This window comes from Carassius gibelio, chromosome A1 (assembly GCF_023724105.1).
Source record: "Carassius gibelio isolate Cgi1373 ecotype wild population from Czech Republic chromosome A1, carGib1.2-hapl.c, whole genome shotgun sequence".
NCBI lineage: Eukaryota > Metazoa > Chordata > Actinopteri > Cypriniformes > Cyprinidae > Carassius > Carassius gibelio.
Window position 1 is genome coordinate 4,279,502 of NC_068371.1, and position 18,656 is coordinate 4,298,157.

At 35.6% G+C, this 18,656-nt stretch overlaps 1 long non-coding RNA gene across 4 annotated transcripts; it reads right to left on the reverse strand.

Annotated features, from left to right (window-relative positions):
- Positions 1–444: 444 nt before the first annotated feature.
- Positions 445–13,081, reverse strand: LOC127941436 (uncharacterized). 4 transcript variants are annotated; one of them, XR_008149051.1, is made up of 4 exons: positions 12,936–13,081; positions 10,984–11,033; positions 10,716–10,904; positions 445–824 (listed from the first exon to the last, which is right to left on the reverse strand). It is a non-coding gene; the product is annotated as an uncharacterized LOC127941436 (long non-coding RNA). The 4 variants fall into 4 exon arrangements; XR_008149029.1 differs by lacking the exon at positions 10,984–11,033 and adding an exon at positions 12,780–12,829; XR_008149045.1 differs by lacking the exon at positions 12,936–13,081 and adding an exon at positions 11,140–11,285.
- Positions 13,082–18,656: the final 5,575 nt, after the last annotated feature.

The following is an 18,656-nucleotide window of genomic DNA, read 5'->3' on the forward strand; positions in this document are numbered from 1 at the left end:
GTTATTGAAGGTGGAAAAAGGCATGCAAGAGTAAAACTGCTTCTCCAATCGGCCCATGCACACATGTGATGTGACATTTATAAACAGAGAAGTAATTAGTAATTTGAAGTTTCAGGAGTTGATAACATTTCGTATGTGTGTGTATGTGATGCTTTGGCCTACAGGTCTTATTGGTGCTGTAATTTAGTGTGACGGACCTCAGCTCGGGTGATATAGTGTGACACACAGAGTGTGTGTGCACTCCGGGTTGCAGACGCTGCATAATTGTGCAGCAGTGTGGATAATGAATTAGGCAGTGCTGTGAATGATATGTGCTGTGTATTATAGAGATGGACTCAAATGTCTATATCTATCTATAATATCTCAACTCTCTGGCAAGCTGGCTTTCTCACCTTTTTTCTTGTTAAAAAAAAAATAGAAAAGTTAGTTTAAAATGTCAGTATAAAAAGTCCCTTGGGTTCCATTAATTTATTGTCATGAAAGAATACCACGGCCATTATTCTTGTATTTATAGGCATAGCTCTCCTCACACACATCACAGGTTTGCTGGACTTATTATCACGTCCTTGAACTTTTGAAAGTTAATTTGACATGCCCTTAATGTCTTCTTGTAGACTGCTGTACCACTACATCCTTTCCGCATGTTACCGCATCACACTTGTTGCAATGTCTCTACTCCTCTTCTTTTCTTGCAGTGTTGTTCAGATGTGTTCCGTGTGGCTCCAGAGAAGAGTGGGCGGCACTCAAGAAGATGACAGGAAGTTAAATGGAATGCTCTAAAGCCTGGCATTATTTGATATGTTGCTGTAATGAACATAACACAGCTGAAATTGAGAGGAATACAACTCAGTCAGTTTAATGTTGCTACTTTCATGAAAAATATTTTTTTTTTGATTACAGACCTATTTCCTCAAAAAATAAATAAAGCAATACTATTTTGAATACTAATAACAATATTTTTTATTGATCACCAAATCATTGTATTTGCTTAATTTCTGAAGGATCACATGGCACTGAAAATTCTACTTTTTTTGTCATAAATAAATATATATTTTTTTAAATAATACTTTTATTGCATTACATTTAGTTAGTTAGTTCATTTACAAACAACTAAGCTGCACTACTGTAGTTCACTTACTTACAATCATTCATATGTATTAAATATTATTTGAAAGTAAAATTAAAAGGTATTGTACGTAAATATAAATATTCTTTATTGGCTCTGATGGTTCCATGAAGAACCTTTAACATCCTTGGAGCTTTTGCAATACACAAAATATTTTTATAGAGGAAAAAGGTTCAGGTTGTTTGGGGAGCCAAAAGTCCTTTTGGGACCTTTATTTTTAGGTATTTTAAATATTTATGTATTTTTAGTTGCAGGTATAACAGTCTCTTAGCAAACTGATGCAAGCGTTGCTAGGAAAGAATGATTTAGTCTGCATTTAAACAGTACAATATTAAAGAAAACCTTTTTTCTTGTAACATGTGGATATTCATAAAGGGAAAAGCCTGCAGGATGCTCAGACTGGAGCCAAGATCCTTCTGTATTTTTTACATTTTGCTCAATATGATGTGCTGATCAAATTTTCATGTAGCAATGTATCTTTAAGTCGGTTTTATAAGCTCTGAGGATATTTTTAAAATTGCCTGATAGCTACATTTCAGCATCAAGTACAGCAGGCTGGAATCAAATTCAGCCATACTATCTTTTTTTGCTGTGAGGAGAGAGAAATGCAAAACTGCAAAATCAGCTCCAAGTCACACCAAGTAAGGAGTAAAGCGAGCTTACTGGTTTATTGAAAGTGAGACTCAAGCCTTCCTCTGGCTCAGCGTGGAATTGAGCCATAGTTTGATTTGAGATCCACCATCTGCTGTCTCTTTTGGTCTTTTTCCCCATTTTCAAAACTGTTGATAATATAAATAAGAGTTACTGTGTAAAACACACATCTTATTGAGAAATATCCCATGCAGAAATTATGTTTTTGTTGATTGCCTTGATATAAAATGCGTGCATCCTGGGTAATTCCTGCTATCCAGTACATTTCATGACGTCTTACGTCTCAATATTTTACATCTAATTTTTTTTTTTTTTTTCCAAGCTGGCTATGTTTAAAAATAAAAAAATTTCTCGCTCACAGCGTTTTATTGCAAAGCAAGTTCTTGATTAAATATTATCATCATTTAATGGTAGATCTGATGACGAAGCTGTTGGTGAACAAAATATTAATGGTGGTGAAGTAGTTTCTCAAAACGCCCTTCCAAGTTTCAACTGATAATGAAAAATGCTTTATTTGATTGCTGTATGAGTGTTATTGTTATTGTTATCATGACACTTTTATACTATTGGGTCAAAATGTGAGCAAGCTCTCTCTGAGCAATATCTATTTTTAGCTCTTTATTTCCATCCATGTTAGACATATTGTTCTTATTAAATCAAAATTATTATTAATAATTAGGTGTCTAAACTTGACCAGGGCATTTTTCTACAAGTCTAGTCCATTCTTTTATAAATGGTTACTAAAATAAAATGAAAAAACATATTTTCTAAAAATAATGCATAACAGGAATTACTCATTTTATATTGACTAATTTCCCAGATTATATTATATTATTATATTTTTACACATTCTGTCTCCTCCCCACAATCCTTACAACACAATGTTTGACCTAAAAGTATTGTCAGACACTTTAAAGGAGGTGACTATGAGATTTTCCCCATCATGCCGAGTGGTGGGCAGCAGTGTTGGGATTGGTTTCAAAGCGGAAGTTGTTTCAAGGCCAATTAAGCAGCTACTGAAATTAATCTCTCTCCAGCAGTTATAAATTATAGTCCTTCACTGCTGGCCAAACACTGCTGCAGGGAATGATGAAGCACTGGTGAAAATGAGAGGTCTGGAAGATGGAAGAAATAAAGGCCAACTTATTATAAAGGTGGTCTAGATGAAAAGAGAAAGAGAACACACAATCTGAAATATGGAAAAAGTGTGTCATTATTTTGACAGAGATACAAAAAATCAGAAAAGATGGAGATTCAACTGTGTGTCTGTTTTACTTTCGACTTTATTTCTCAGAATTGCGACTTTATTTTATAAATGTGACTTTTTATCTTGCAGCGTGACTGTATCCTGCAATTTAATGATCAGATTTGTGACTGTATTTCTCAGAATGGTGACTTTATATCACAGTGTGACTTTGTTTTATAATGCTACTTTTTTAAAATCTCAGTAACCTTTTTTATTTTCTAGTCTCAAATGCAAACAGGCTTTTATAGAGAGCACCCATTCACATGTCTAAATTTGGTCAGTCCAACAGAGATTCACCTTGTGTTGATTGCTTAAAACTTAAATTTCTTTCATCATCTACCCACCAACCAAATTGTTCCAATTTTTGCTTTATTAAAAATATGTTAAGTCTGTGTTTGAACTCTGGGTCCCCTTTCATGCAAAACAAAAACTGCTTATCTTATGCATATATAAGCAGATACGTATACGATAAGTGTTTTTGTTCCTCAATAATGTCTCATCTCACCTAGAAAGCCACTTATGTCCTTTCAATTAAAAAAATGTGCATGAAAACCACTGCTTCCAGCCAAACTAATCAAACAGGCCTCACAGCACTACTCCAGTGTGTGTGTGTGTGTGTGTGTGTGTGTGTTTCCTGGTGTTTCGCATCTGACTTTTTCCACTTAAAAAGAGTGTGGTGTGTAACATTAGTTTTGTGTGTGTCTGCTTTGTTATAGTGGCAGGTGCTATGGGAAAGTTTTTGGCCTCTGAGGAAAATAAAAACTCTGCAGGGATCCTGGTGAGAGCCGTGTGTGTGCGTCCGTGTGTGTGTGTGTGTGTGTGTGTGTGTGTGTGTGTGCGTGTGTGTGTGTGTGTGTGTGTGTGTGTGTGTGTGTGAAGGAGACTATTGTCTATTAATTTTCAGCAGAGTGAATCTAATCTATTCGGCTGATTTTCTTTAAGATCCAGACACGCTCCCGCAGTCACACAGCATGAGACAGGAGTGTAAACAATGCACATATGCTAATGTAAGATAGTTAGTCAAAAACGTGTGGATGTCTTCCTGTGCATGAGTTCATCATGTATGTGTGTGAGTGTGATGTGTAGCCCTTTTTTCCTGAAAGGCTTTGCAAGCCTCTGAGCTGAATGCTAACTGCCTTGCCTGGGGCACAACAGGCTACTACAACCTACACACACAGACACACTCTTGCAGGGTTAAGCACTGGTGAAGCTCTAGAGCCACACTTTCATATATTTTGCAACAGAGGTTAGCTTCGGAGACACTGTGTGTGTGTGTGTGTGTGTGTGTGTATGTGTGTTTACCTATTTTGGGGACAAATTTGTACCCAAAAGTGAACTAAACCTGACTAAATCTCCAAAAACCTCCCTTTGGGGATGTCCTCATTTGTAAAACTGGTATGAAAATAAAGTAAACAGTTTTGGGGGATTTTTTATTGTAAAAATGCAGAAAGTTTCCTATAAGGGCTAGGTTTAGGTGTAGGGTTTGTTTAGGGTGATAGAAAATACTGTTTGTACAGTATAAAAACCATTACGCCTATGGGATGTCCCCACTTAGATTGCGAAGTAAACATGTGGGTGGCTGGGTGTTCTGGAAAGAGATTTGTATCTGTGATTGAAACTGTTCACTTTGTATACATTTGTTTAATAACTGGAAAAAAAACTAGTAAAAACATAGTAATTATTTGATATTATTATACTGCAAAATTCTCACACTCTCTAAAACGGCCCATTCTCACAGAATTTCTGTAGTATTGGGAAGTTCAAATCATTTTAGTGAATTCATTTGGACATGGTAATATGGTTCAAATAAACGACTTAGTGATTCACTTGAGTTTTGACAGATACATTACCATTGAAAATTTTGGGGTTGGTAAGATTCTATGTTTTTGAAATAAAACCCTTATTCTCAATTTATTTGTTCAAAAAACACATTAGAAACAATAATACTGTGAAATATTGTTAAAAAATGATCCTTCAGAAATCCCTCTAATATGCTGATTTGGTGATTATGAAACATTTATTTTTATTATTACTGTTGACAGTTGCTGCCTAATATTTTTTGGTGGATTTTTTTCAGAATTCTTTGACAAATAGACATTTTAAAAGAACATAATTGATTTGTGTATTTTATTTATTATTGTTTAATATGCATTATTTACTAATTTCTTTCAGTTATTATTTTATTTTTATTATTTATTTATTTATTGGAGCAGTTTATTGCTATGCATCACTGTTATGTAAATGGATATGTTTTTTTGTTTATAGGTGTGTGCGTGTGTGTGTGTGTGTGTGTGTGTGTGTATAGAAAATCATATTATCTCTTTATAAAAACCATTACACCTTTAAAAACTCCTAATAATTATAGGTGTATCAATGTGTGTGTGTGTGCAAATGGCTGTTTAATTTAATACTTTCACTCTAAATGGTGTACAGCTTCCCCAACACCGCTGTAAGTTTTAATTGCATGAAGAAAAAAAAAAAGCTTTCAAGACATTCTGCAAAATTTCTCCTAAAGAAAGAGAATGACTTGGGTTTGGGGCAGCCCAAGGGTGAGTAAATTATGGCTTAATTTTCATACAGTTCTGACTGGTACAAAAGTCAAGAGAGAAAGCAAAAGTGGGAGAGTTGGAGAAGAAGGGCTGATCAAGACTTATAAGAAGTTGTGTGTGTTGGCAGTTATACGCCTACGTCCTCCTCACAAACATGGAGGAGGGGAGAGAGGGATGTGGTTCACCTCAACAGCAACCGAAGTGACGATCTACCTTAACACACAGAAATACTCACATGTATGGGTACACATACACACACACACTCACACACACCATGTCAAACTCCCACGCAGCTCCACAACACTCACAGACACACGTGCTTTCTTCAACATGTTTACAGTTTAAGCCACAAGAACACTTGTGACTGACACACACTTTAACCATATGCCAATAACACAATAACCCCCTACACACACTATTACACAGCCACAAGGCATTTTATGAAGCGATACGTCTGTGTTATCTCAGTGTTACTTCTCAGAGTTTTCAAGCAGCAGTTCACTATTAGATTAATAAAGCCCTGTTTAAACACATCTCCCACACATACGTTTGAATTCTCAGCTATTTTTTTTTTGTCCAGATCCTTTGTCATTTCTTTTGACTTGATATAATTATATTCTGCTCTCTTAATGGAAGGCATTTTGTGAAGATACAACTCATCAAATTGTCATAGCAGTCGCACCAGATTATTTTTCTCAGTAAAATATGAGGTGAATATTACAGTATGTCCTCTGTCAGATTTAAATGTCTAAGTGACTCTTTAAAATAAGTATTTTCAATGAAGTGCATGGCAGTTTTGAAACAAAGGTGTTGTTTATATATTACTTCTTTTATAAGCATCATTGTAAATGATTGTTTCTGTTTGTAAGAAGCTGTGGAGTTATGAAAGGTTGTTACTTGGGAGATAAGGCCCTTCGGTGCGACACAAGTGATAACAAAACACTCTCAAGAGACCTGTGTTAATGTCATTGACGTAATTACTGACAAAAATGTTTGTTGAAAGTTGTGTTTTTAGATTTCATCTGCAATATCAAAGACGAGATTAAAAATATGCATAGTTATGATAACATTTTAATAATCTTGACAACAATATGTCAAAAAAAAAATTTTTGTATGTATGTATTTTATGAATTTTTAATTTTAAAGAAATTAACACTTTTATTCAGATAGAATTGCTGTTATTCCGAACACCCTATTAATTTTGCCGTTTCATTTATGATTAAAATAAATATTTCTCAAGCAACAAATCAGCATATAACAATGATTTTTGAATGATCACATGAAACTTAAGACTGGAATAATGGCTGCTGAAATGTTAAAATGTAAAATATATCAAAATAGAAATCAAATAATTTTAATTGTTATAGCATTTCACAGTATTACACAGTTTTATTTCTAATTTAGCCAAAAAAAAAAAAAATGCAACACTGGAAAAAAGAGAATTATATAAAAAAAAATTAAAAAAACATTAAAAAATCTTTCAGACTCCAAATTTATAAACAGATCTTTTTTATATATATATAAAAGGTCAATATATTAAATGCATATTTTAATATATTAGAATATTTGGTTACAATTTGACCCTACTTTTGCACATTATCTAATTTTATTGACTTAATAAAGATGGATTTTTGAGATACATTAGACTAAAATGAATAAATGACACGACACAAGTTTGATTATGTTTAAAGGACATTATCATCAAAGACTGAGTAAAATATATATCACTGCATTTAAGACAATGGTGCTCAAATATACAAGCTTGAGGAATTACAAAACCACTGGTCGATTCTAATTTTACTTCTTTGGGTCTGTGACATGAAACGTTTACTTTATGCTGAGAAAACATTTCGCTGTCACGGGTACTTAATAAATCAGTTATCAGATCCCAAATATGCGATTACTGCCTGAGCCCTCCGTGTCATCATATTCATATCACTGCACTCAGCAAAAGAGCAGTTGCCAAAAGTAAAGTGGTTTGGCCAGAGTGATGGAGAGAGAGAGAGAGAGAGACAAGAAGGAACATGGAAGGGAGAAAGATGGAGGAAAAAAAAGAAGTAAAACAGGAGAGACAATGTGAGGTGGAAGACAGAGAAAGAGAGATGACTTGTATTGGCAGTGAAAAACGTGTCCAGAATGATCATATCTCAGAGCTACTCAGCAGAAGTAGGGAGTGTGTAAATGATCTGCCCCTGGACACACACACATACACACATACACATGCACACTGACCTTGCTCAGTCATAGAGAAAAAACGAAAGAAAAAAAAAACCCTTTGAGTTACGATGTGATATTAAAGGCGATCTACTGCACCTCTCAGTCATAAATCATCATGTAATTACTAGTCCATCGATCGCTATCTCCTCACTCTGCCTCCTTTCTACATCTCTCTCACTCTTGATTCTTCCATCATTTGCTCATTTTTGCCTCCCTTTGTCTCATCGCTTTCATTTAATCCTTTACAGTCTAACCATCTCTCTCTCTTTCTCTCTCTCTCTCTCTCTCTCTCTGGATGTATCTATCAGTGGGGCTGAAGTGAAGAGGTGGGTGTAGGCTGAGAGAAGACGAGCACTTCTCCTCCTCGAGCGGTGAAGATCTGCTTTGGTTGTCGAATAATGAATAAGGCACTGACGTTGCTGGAAGAAAACACTCTGTTATTATCGACAGCCTCGGCCACCAGCTTTAACTTTGTTACTGTGACTCTATCAAACCATACAGCAGTCAAGGTGCATTCAACACTTCAAACTTGAAATAATCAAGAATTGTTATTAAGTCACACGTAAATAATCCACAAGTATCACACTTAAAGTAATAGTTCACCTAAAAATGAAACTCAGGTATCATTTACTTACCCTCATGTTGTTCCAAACCTATATGACTTACTTTCCTCTATGGAACACAAATACTTATTTTGAAAAAATGTCAGTTTAGTTAGTTAGTTAGTTCATATAGGAAAAGTCTAAGTAGTCCAAAGGACAAATATGCGTGTACAAACATGAAAAGAGCTTTCCTGAAGTGTTTCAGTTCTTGGTAGTGCAACTGAAGCAAACAATCAACTATAGGCACCCATTAAAAGATCACCAGGATAAAGTTGTGGACAGGCACAAAATCCAAAGGCTTTAACAATACCTAAGCACAATGTAGTCTATTATTAAGAAGTGGAAGGTATTTGGTACAACACACATCCTCCCTGGATCAGGACATCAATCCAAACTGGATGAAAGAGCCAGGAGGAAACTGATCGGACAGGCAACCAAGAGTAGTGTCTGGGCATGCAGGGTATGCACGTGCAAAATGGACCCAGGCCAATAGGCGGGCCACCCCAGCTTTTAATACAATTTTTTTTTCAATTAAATTTTTCTTATTTCTCCATAGTGTCTAATTTCTCAGTCATTTCTTGTTTGAGTTTATACTTTTTTTTGCACTCCGCGGCTGCTGTAGACTACTACGCCATCATTTATTTACATGACGCATCATCGTGCCAAAAAAAAAAAAAAAAAGAAAACAGTGTGAGAGGTTACTATAGCGGCTATCTACGTAAAAATTATGGACAAATATGAACATAAAAGTGGGGCCTTAAAGAGAAAAGAGTAGGTGGAGAAGTTACTACCCAAAATAATTTTTTGCCTAGACATTACTGAGTCAGCGATTTTCAGCTTTGCAATCAGTTGCCGATTTGTTTAGAGTGATCGAGCCACGTATACTTGCAACTGAGGAGAAGAACGCGATATACGAAGGGGCACAGAGGTTAGTGGAGAGATACAGCCAAGACTTGTCTCCAGCCCTTCCACAACAATTGATTGCATTTTGTGCCGCATTTAAAATACAAATCTCTGGGATGAAAACAGTTCAAGATCTGGCCAATGTTTTGATTGTTGAAAACAATTCTATCACATCTAACTTCAGTGACGTGCCCCATTTTATTTCTCTTTCTTACCATCCCTGTTACTGTTGCTTCAGCGGAGCACTCATTTTCAAAACCGAAACTAATAAAATATTATTTGCGGAGCGCCATGTTTTAAAACAGACCATTGAGAATGCACAAAGCCGTGAATTAAACACCACGTTCATCGTGGATGAATTTGCCAAAAGAAAGGCCCGGAGAATGCAACTAAAATGAGTGAGTAGTTTTGTGTTTTTACAATTTTGGCCGCCGTGCCAAGAAGATCAGTAGTTTAAAAGTGTTTAAAACGTTGTTTTTTTTTTTGTTTTTTTTTGTTTTTTGCACTCCTGGCATCCCACTCGAAGTTGTTCTTATTCAAAATTTGAATATGTTTACACTATAAAATCTGGCAAAATGACACTTTTTTTTTTACAATTATCTTATCTATATAAGGGGGCCCGTAATTTTCTTTTTGCATATGGCCCGGGACTGACTTGCTACGCCACTGAAGAGGCCTACAGCAACTCCAAAGCAGGAATTTATGACAAAGAGTAGTTATTGTGTGCATTTGACAACAATATCACAAATTCTCCACAAATGTGGCTTTAATGGGAGGGTTGCAAGAAAAAAGCCACTCCTCAAGAAAGACCACATGCAGTCATAACTGACTGAAAGATGAGACTAAAATTTAATTAGTTGGCTTCAACACCAATGTTTGGGTGAAATATAAAACAGCTCACCATCCAAATAACAGCATTCCTGCAGTAAAGCATGGAGGTGATGATAACCTGTTATGAGGGTGTTTCTCTGCAGCAGGGACTGGAATACTTGTCAGAACAGAAGGGAAATGGATGTGGCAAATACAATTCTTGAGGAAAATCTGCTGCCTTCTGCCAGAAAGTCTGTCAATGGGAAGAAGGTTTACCTGCCAACACGACAATGACCCAAAGCACACAGCAAAACTGAGCACACCCAAGGAGAAAAAGGGGAATGTCATTGAATGGCCCTGTCAGAGTCCAGACTTAAACCCCATTGTAAATCTGAGGAATGACTTGAAGACTTTAATACCAACTTTGATAGATTCACATACATTTTTTCTGATTCAACTGAAAGAAACACTTTCACATTTTAACTTTGAAGGTGTTGCAACACATGCAAGAAAATAAATAAATGTCATCACATGCACTTTTTTTCCGAATGAGCTTGGGCTGGTATATATAAGCACAATGGTAAGTATAGCAAAGTAGCATCGAGTTTTACCTGTTTTACCTGCTGGACGTTGTATATTTTCCCTCCCCTTTCAAAATGTTTTAGAATCACTCTGCTCCAGTTCCACATCAGGATTCCCTCCACTCAACGCTCAAAGCTTCTTTCAAGGTGAATCGGTTCACTCTCTGGCCATTTTGGGAAAACACTTATGCAGCTCAGTCATGGAAGTACAGGTCCTCTCTAACAGAATGGAAAAAATGCCAAATTCTTAAGAATCTGCTTGTTAAATTTAAATTTCAAATCAGAAATAAAATCTTACCCTCAAATTACATTAAAAAGCTGTATATTTTAGGTTGGTCTGGCTAATGCCTAAGTGCGATGTAGAGCAAATGTTGAGCAGTTAGTAAAACTGGATGTATGAATGAGTAGGTGAGTGAGAACAAACCGCTGTGTGTGTGTGTGTGTGTGTGATTACCATCTGTGTGCAAGGCTCCTGACACCACGACAAATGAAACCGCAAAAAAAATACACTCGCCCTCATCAACTGAAAAGAAATATGACAAGTCTGAAAGAATCTGCATTGCTTTTATGATACTGAAACACATCGTTAAATGTTGAAATGTCTGATTAGATGTCTGATTGCTGATAAACACTTTTGTGATTTGTCAGAATAGATCAACTCTGCAGTTACAGTGCAATTGTCCTAACACAAAAGGTTTTCTTTCAGGTTTTTCTTTCTTTTCAGGCTTAGCTCACTCTCATCTGTTACTTGGTAGGTGGATATGCACAGTTGTGGTTACTTTGATTCAGTTAGACTGAAACTGATCAATAAAGAAAGTCATTTCAGAAGTCTTGTAGACATTGATTAACTGAAAGTGTGTGTGTGTGTGTGTGTGTGTGTGTGTGTGTGTGTGTGTGTGTGTGTGTGTGTGTGTGTGTGTGTGTGTGCCTATTGCTCTGGCCTGAGGAAAGGTTTATAAAATAAGAGCCAGAATGTGATGGATTGCAAGTGCTACTCTATAAGCAGGCTACACAGCTTTTAAGGACAGAATTGCCGTTTTCGTTATAATTTGGAGCATTTTAGATGAAAGCACTATTGTTTCCTTGGGGTTTCTGTGTCTTGTATTATTTATGTTATTTTAACTGGCCAATGTGCATAGAAATTATTTGAATATTAAAAACATTGCATGTATGATCATTTCAGTTTAGTCAATACTAAACTTTAGAATTATTTAAAAAATGCAGTCATAACTGACTGAAAGATGAGACTAAAATTTAATTAGTTGGCTTCAACACCAATGTTTGGGTGAAATATAAAACAGCTCACCATCCAAATAACAGCATTCCTGCAGTAAAGCATGGAGGTGATGATAACCTGTTATGAGGGTGTTTCTCTGCAGCAGGGACTGGAATACTTGTCAGAACAGAAGGGAAATGGATGTGGCAAATACAATTCTTGAGGAAAATCTGCTGCCTTCTGCCAGAAAGTCTGTCAATGGGAAGAAGGTTTACCTGCCAACACGACAATGACCCAAAGCACACAGCAAAACTGAGCACACCCAAGGAGAAAAAGGGGAATGTCATTGAATGGCCCTGTCAGAGTCCAGACTTAAACCCCATTGTAAATCTGAGGAATGACTTGAAGACTTTAATACCAACTTTGATAGATTCACATACATTTTTTCTGATTCAACTGAAAGAAACACTTTCACATTTTAACTTTGAAGGTGTTGCAACACATGCAAGAAAATAAATAAATGTCATCACATGCACTTTTTTTCCGAATGAGCTTGGGCTGGTATATATAAGCACAATGGTAAGTATAGCAAAGTAGCATCGAGTTTTACCTGTTTTACCTGCTGGACGTTGTATATTTTCCCTCCCCTTTCAAAATGTTTTAGAATCACTCTGCTCCAGTTCCACATCAGGATTCCCTCCACTCAACGCTCAAAGCTTCTTTCAAGGTGAATCGGTTCACTCTCTGGCCATTTTGGGAAAACACTTATGCAGCTCAGTCATGGAAGTACAGGTCCTCTCTAACAGAATGGAAAAAATGCCAAATTCTTAAGAATCTGCTTGTTAAATTTAAATTTCAAATCAGAAATAAAATCTTACCCTCAAATTACATTAAAAAGCTGTATATTTTAGGTTGGTCTGGCTAATGCCTAAGTGCGATGTAGAGCAAATGTTGAGCAGTTAGTAAAACTGGATGTATGAATGAGTAGGTGAGTGAGAACAAACCGCTGTGTGTGTGTGTGTGTGTGTGATTACCATCTGTGTGCAAGGCTCCTGACACCACGACAAATGAAACCGCAAAAAAAATACACTCGCCCTCATCAACTGAAAAGAAATATGACAAGTCTGAAAGAATCTGCATTGCTTTTATGATACTGAAACACATCGTTAAATGTTGAAATGTCTGATTAGATGTCTGATTGCTGATAAACACTTTTGTGATTTGTCAGAATAGATCAACTCTGCAGTTACAGTGCAATTGTCCTAACACAAAAGGTTTTCTTTCAGGTTTTTCTTTCTTTTCAGGCTTAGCTCACTCTCATCTGTTACTTGGTAGGTGGATATGCACAGTTGTGGTTACTTTGATTCAGTTAGACTGAAACTGATCAATAAAGAAAGTCATTTCAGAAGTCTTGTAGACATTGATTAACTGAAAGTGTGTGTGTGTGTGTGTGTGTGTGTGTGTGTGTGTGTGTGTGTGTGTGCGTGTGTGTGTGTGTGTGTGTGTGTGTGTGTGTGTGTGTGTGTGTGTGCCTATTGCTCTGGCCTGAGGAAAGGTTTATAAAATAAGAGGTAGAATGTGATGGATTGCAAGTGCTACTCTATAAGCAGGCTACACAGCTTTTAAGGACAGAATTGCCGTTTTCGTTATAATTTGGAGCATTTTAGATGAAAGCACTATTGTTTCCTTGGGGTTTCTGTGTCTTGTATGATTTATGTTATTTTAACTGGCCAATGTGCATAGAAATTATTTGAATATTAAAAACATTGCATGTATGATCATTTCAGTTTAGTCAACACTAAACTTTAGAATTATTTAAAAAAGATGGAGGCAGCAAAAAATATTTATGATAGACAGTATCTTCTTGTGAAGACAAAGTGACTTCCTGTGTAACTAACTCGGGCAGAAATGGAAAATATAAAATGCACCATATTTGCTGTCAAAACTGCAATGGAAATGCACTTTGTCTTGATTGTTTCAAACCAGTTTTTTTTTTTTAAATGTCTTCAAAAACTTGTGTTTGTGTAGTCTTGCATGCAGTAAGTGCTCTTATTTTTACTTGACTAGATTCTGTTTGAATAGAATGAGTCGGTTCTTTGTCCAATAGTACAAAACTATACTGCTCATAGTGTCTTTACATCTCAAAAAGTCCTGTTTTCACCTGACACTGACTGAGATTATACATTGTGAAGTTTTAATATAAACTTCTCTTCCAATTAAAGTGAGCTGAAGTACAGAAACCTTACCGACCAGTTAAAATAGCTAATCAATTCAGACATGCTACATACATTACTCTAGACTTTTCATTTGCATTGGTCTGACGTTCGCAGTGATGTGTAATGCTGAGGAAAACCACGGTCTATTCGTTTCAGGCATAACCAGTTAAACTCTGCATCCATAACCTTATTTCTTAAAGATGAAGAAGTGTATCAGCAATGGAACTTTAAACAGCTGTTGATCATTTCTGCAGCATCAATCAGAATGGCAAAAATCCCTAATGTAAAAATCCCATTTATTTCAATAGGAGTTGCTTAGCTGGTGCATTCAGCCCCAGTAAGCATCCTATAGGATAGACCTACTGCTGCATTATTTTAGCATAGCATAGCATCTACAATGTTGCTTCTAAGTAAAAGCCAGGATTTTTTCTTATATTTTTAGAGTAAACTGTAAACAGTATTTTCTTATTAAACAGTAAAATATATTTTTGATAATTAAATAAGCATATTTTAAAAAAAATATTATTTAAAATGATAATGTTCAAATCACAACAAAATGTTTTCATACAAATAGGAATCATGATTTTAATATTCATATATTTTATATTTTAACGTTGCTTCCAAATGCTACTTAAGTGTCAAATATCTTAACGGAAATAAATGAACAAGTGTAACAAAATTCAACAAAAATATTTTTATATGATATAGACATTTTGATTCAATGTATAATTTCCAGATGCTTTTTCAGATTTGTAAATCACTCATGATTTTATTTTATTTTATTTTACATCTAAACTGTTTTAGAAATTTCATTTAAATTTAAGGGTCACTGAATGTTTTGAAAATGCCTTTAAGCAAATGCAACTATCATTGGCTCACTCATCTCTGTACATTAAAATTAAAAAGATTTCAGTTTTGTTGTAAACTTTCCCCCAACAAATAAGTTTTTTTTTTTTTTTAATCTAGGTTGATCTACATCTATTAAATACCCATTTAATGTGGTTGTCAAGGATGCCTGAAGAACACTCAAAAACGTTAAGAGAATGTATTCTAGATAAGCTTGGCTGATTTGCTGATTGAAAATGATGTGCGTCTGCTGACAGGCCGCTTGAAGTATAGTTGCTGGCTGTCATAGTGATGCTATCTCTTCACCAATCAAAGTGCAGGTAGAGGATGACAGGGAATTTATCTCTGTGTTAGAGCGCTATATCTCATGGCCTCAATTACAGCATAGAGTGTTAAGCCTTCATTGAGAGGAGTGTGTATGTATGTGCGTATGTTTTTGATGGTGTAAAAGAGGAAGAAAGACATGAATCAACAGCAATACCCTGACAGCAAGCAGGGGGTTTGAAGCTTTGATAGCAAGATCACACAGTGGTGATGTGCCAGTGTGTGTGTCAGTGAAACAGAGACTGAAAAAGAAAGCTACAAGATACATAAAAATTTAGATTAAAATTTGCACTTTAAAATTATTGTTAGTATGCATAAAAATGAACCCCATCCGATCTGCATTATTTTAAATGGAGGTTGCCAGGAGGAAAAAAAATAGTTTTGTTATTTAATATTTGTCTTTATTTCCATTGAAAACTTTAGAAGCAAAATTGTGTTATAAAAAAAGCTTGTTTTCAGAGAATATTAGTGTATAGTTATGTTTCTAACCCAATTATAAAATAGTCTCTCAAACTTTAAATAAACTTCACTGAATTTTGTTAAAAAACGCCAGAGGTCAGAAACATGATTCAATTAATACTATCTAAATCCAAGTCTTAATATATATTATATACACTTATTTTTTTCTTCTTAATTGACGCATTTTGGATCACTTCTGCATCGGGTCTGATTAGAAGAGGACCTTATTGATCCCCCCTTGAATAGCTCAGGAAAATGTTCCTGGTTTTCCCCGACTTACAAGTGAAATATTACAGAAACATTTACCCTTTAAAAAACAGCTGACAATAGCATGAATTTCCATGCTGGTCTATGCTGTTTAATTCTGGTTTGGTGCTGGTCTAGCTGGTTCGCCAGCAGCCTTTCTGCTTGATCAAGGTTTTTTGCTGATTTAGCGATTGAGGTAGCTTTCTGTGGGACAAACATCACATCATTATTCAGTGCTTGAGGACAAGTATTCAAAAACACAACATATGACGGTGCCCAGATATGCTAGTCTTTTTAAATATATCATTAGTCTTATTCATTTACTAAACCAAATTTGTTTGAATTATGTTGATCTAACTGTATAGAACAATTCTGCTTAAGAAGTACAACAATGTAACTTTTTCTTTAGTTTAGAAGGAAGTGCATTAAACATGTAAATGCTTGAGGGGGGAGTTAGACAGTTCATAGTTTCCTAAAAGTTTATTTTCTTTATTTGGGGGATGGTTTTGATAAGTTAAAGTGTTGGTCCTGTTGGGTTTAAATCTAAATGGCTGACTTGAGTGCAACACAGTGGATCCATAGACAACCGAGGAGCCTCAATTTGAATAACAAATACAAGCTGGGCTTCTCCTGTCATACACACACAATACACACTCGTCACACACACAATTACCCTCTTACAAACCACACACACACACATAGACATTCAGAGTATTCTCTCTGTCTCGTTTTCACACACATATTCCCTTCCGTCCTTCTCTCACAAACATACACCTTTTCTCTTTTTTTTAACTTTCTTCTGACTCTAAAGGGAAGAAAACCATAGGTAGTAAATAATCAAATTAAACGCATGTTTTAGCAGAGAACTGCTGGAAGCTTTCAGTCATTAGCTCCAGAAAGGAAGGAGGGAGAGGGGAGAAAGGGAAGGAATGGACAGGGAGGGAAGCATGGATGGAGAGGAGAGGAGTGGTGGGAGAGCAAGAGGAAGGAGAGCTGAACGCTTGCCAGACCATCACATTTGGCCTAAATGAGCCATACGCTAATGCTGCTTCTTCAGAGTATCTAAGAACCGTGTGTGTGTGTGTGTGTGTGTGTGTGTGTGTGTGTGTGTGAGTGAGTGTGAGAGAGAGAGATTCTTTGGCTCATATCTAACTCATCAGACTTGCAGGCCACCCAACAGAAGCTCTCTTCTTGGTTTAAATAGCTGTTTAAGTTTGAGTGTGCATGTGTTTGCATGCCCATAGTGAGTTCTCGTTTGTTCTATTCAAATCATGAATTGTGGAGTACTCATGTTTGTTATACTGCATTGTAAACATGTCTCTAATAACCTTCTAAGTTGTATTGTCATTTTTAAAACCCTCTGATAATCAACCAGAACTGCACCTCCCTTCATCCTGCGTACAATCACATCAGTCTCTTTATCCCAGATGTAGTTAATTCTAAAGTAGAGTTTGGTCCACGTTGCCTTCAGCATTTCCGCAGCAGTCAGCACTGTCCTGTTCCATTTTGATTTAAACTCTCAAACCGTTTGGATTTACAAAAAGCAGAACAGAAAATCCTATACATGGAAACCAGAGTGCTTCCAGTGAGCATTGGAATTAAATGCTAAAAGACGTATGATGTTACGGTTTAAGTATCTAGAACTTGGGGAAACACAGCCTGTCTTTTTAATAAATATATTATTATTTTTCATTCACATCTCCCTCCTTGCATGGTTATGACTAATCTTGGAATTGTATTATTGGGAATGTTATTAGAGTCTTGAATAAAAAGAATTTAGACCAAGCAAGCATGCTTGTTGAGGAAAGTGAAATGGTCCAATTATACGTCACCACACTGGCATAAATCCACCAGGGGCAATGTGTTTGTCTGAGAAATACTATGGATAATTTTCATTTTAAATGTTTGCTATATTGTAATACATGCACTTGTAACAAGCATTACAAGATGCGACTAGTTTCTTTATGTCATTTGACTGATACAATGTCAATAAACCAACATCTTTCGGATACTAAAATACGTTTCTGTACTGATAATAACAGTGGCTTAAAATAAAAAAATCACCTCTTCTGAAACACTAAACACCATCATGGTGACATGCATAACAATAAACCAAGTATAAACACTAAGCATAAATATATGCAATTAGCATAAACACTCTATTTTGCATAATTGATTTAAAAATCCGTTTTTAAAAACTTCAGATAAATGTGATGATTCGGGAATTCTGGGACACATAATATTTTACCATAAAATGCCTGAAATATAAGTGACATATTATCAATAATTATAAAGTATTTTTTTTTTTCAATATTTATAAGACAGATTTAACAATAATTTTCTTTTTTTTTCTTTTTTTTATTATTACAAAAACTAAGTAACGCTAATTGGATGAAGTATAGAATATTTAATGTGGCATTATTTTGCGGAGCAGCCTGTACGTGTACATGATTAATTTGAATAAGAATGCACAATTAGGGATACCGTAATTTAAAAAATAATAATAATAATAAAAGTAGCGTTTATCTCACTTTCCATATAATATTGCACCGCTTATCATACCATCACATTACATAGGCGACCATAATAAAAAAGTGCCAATCACTCAGCATCTCTCTCTCTCTCTCTCTCTCTCTCTCTCTCTCTCTCTCTCTCTCAGCGGTG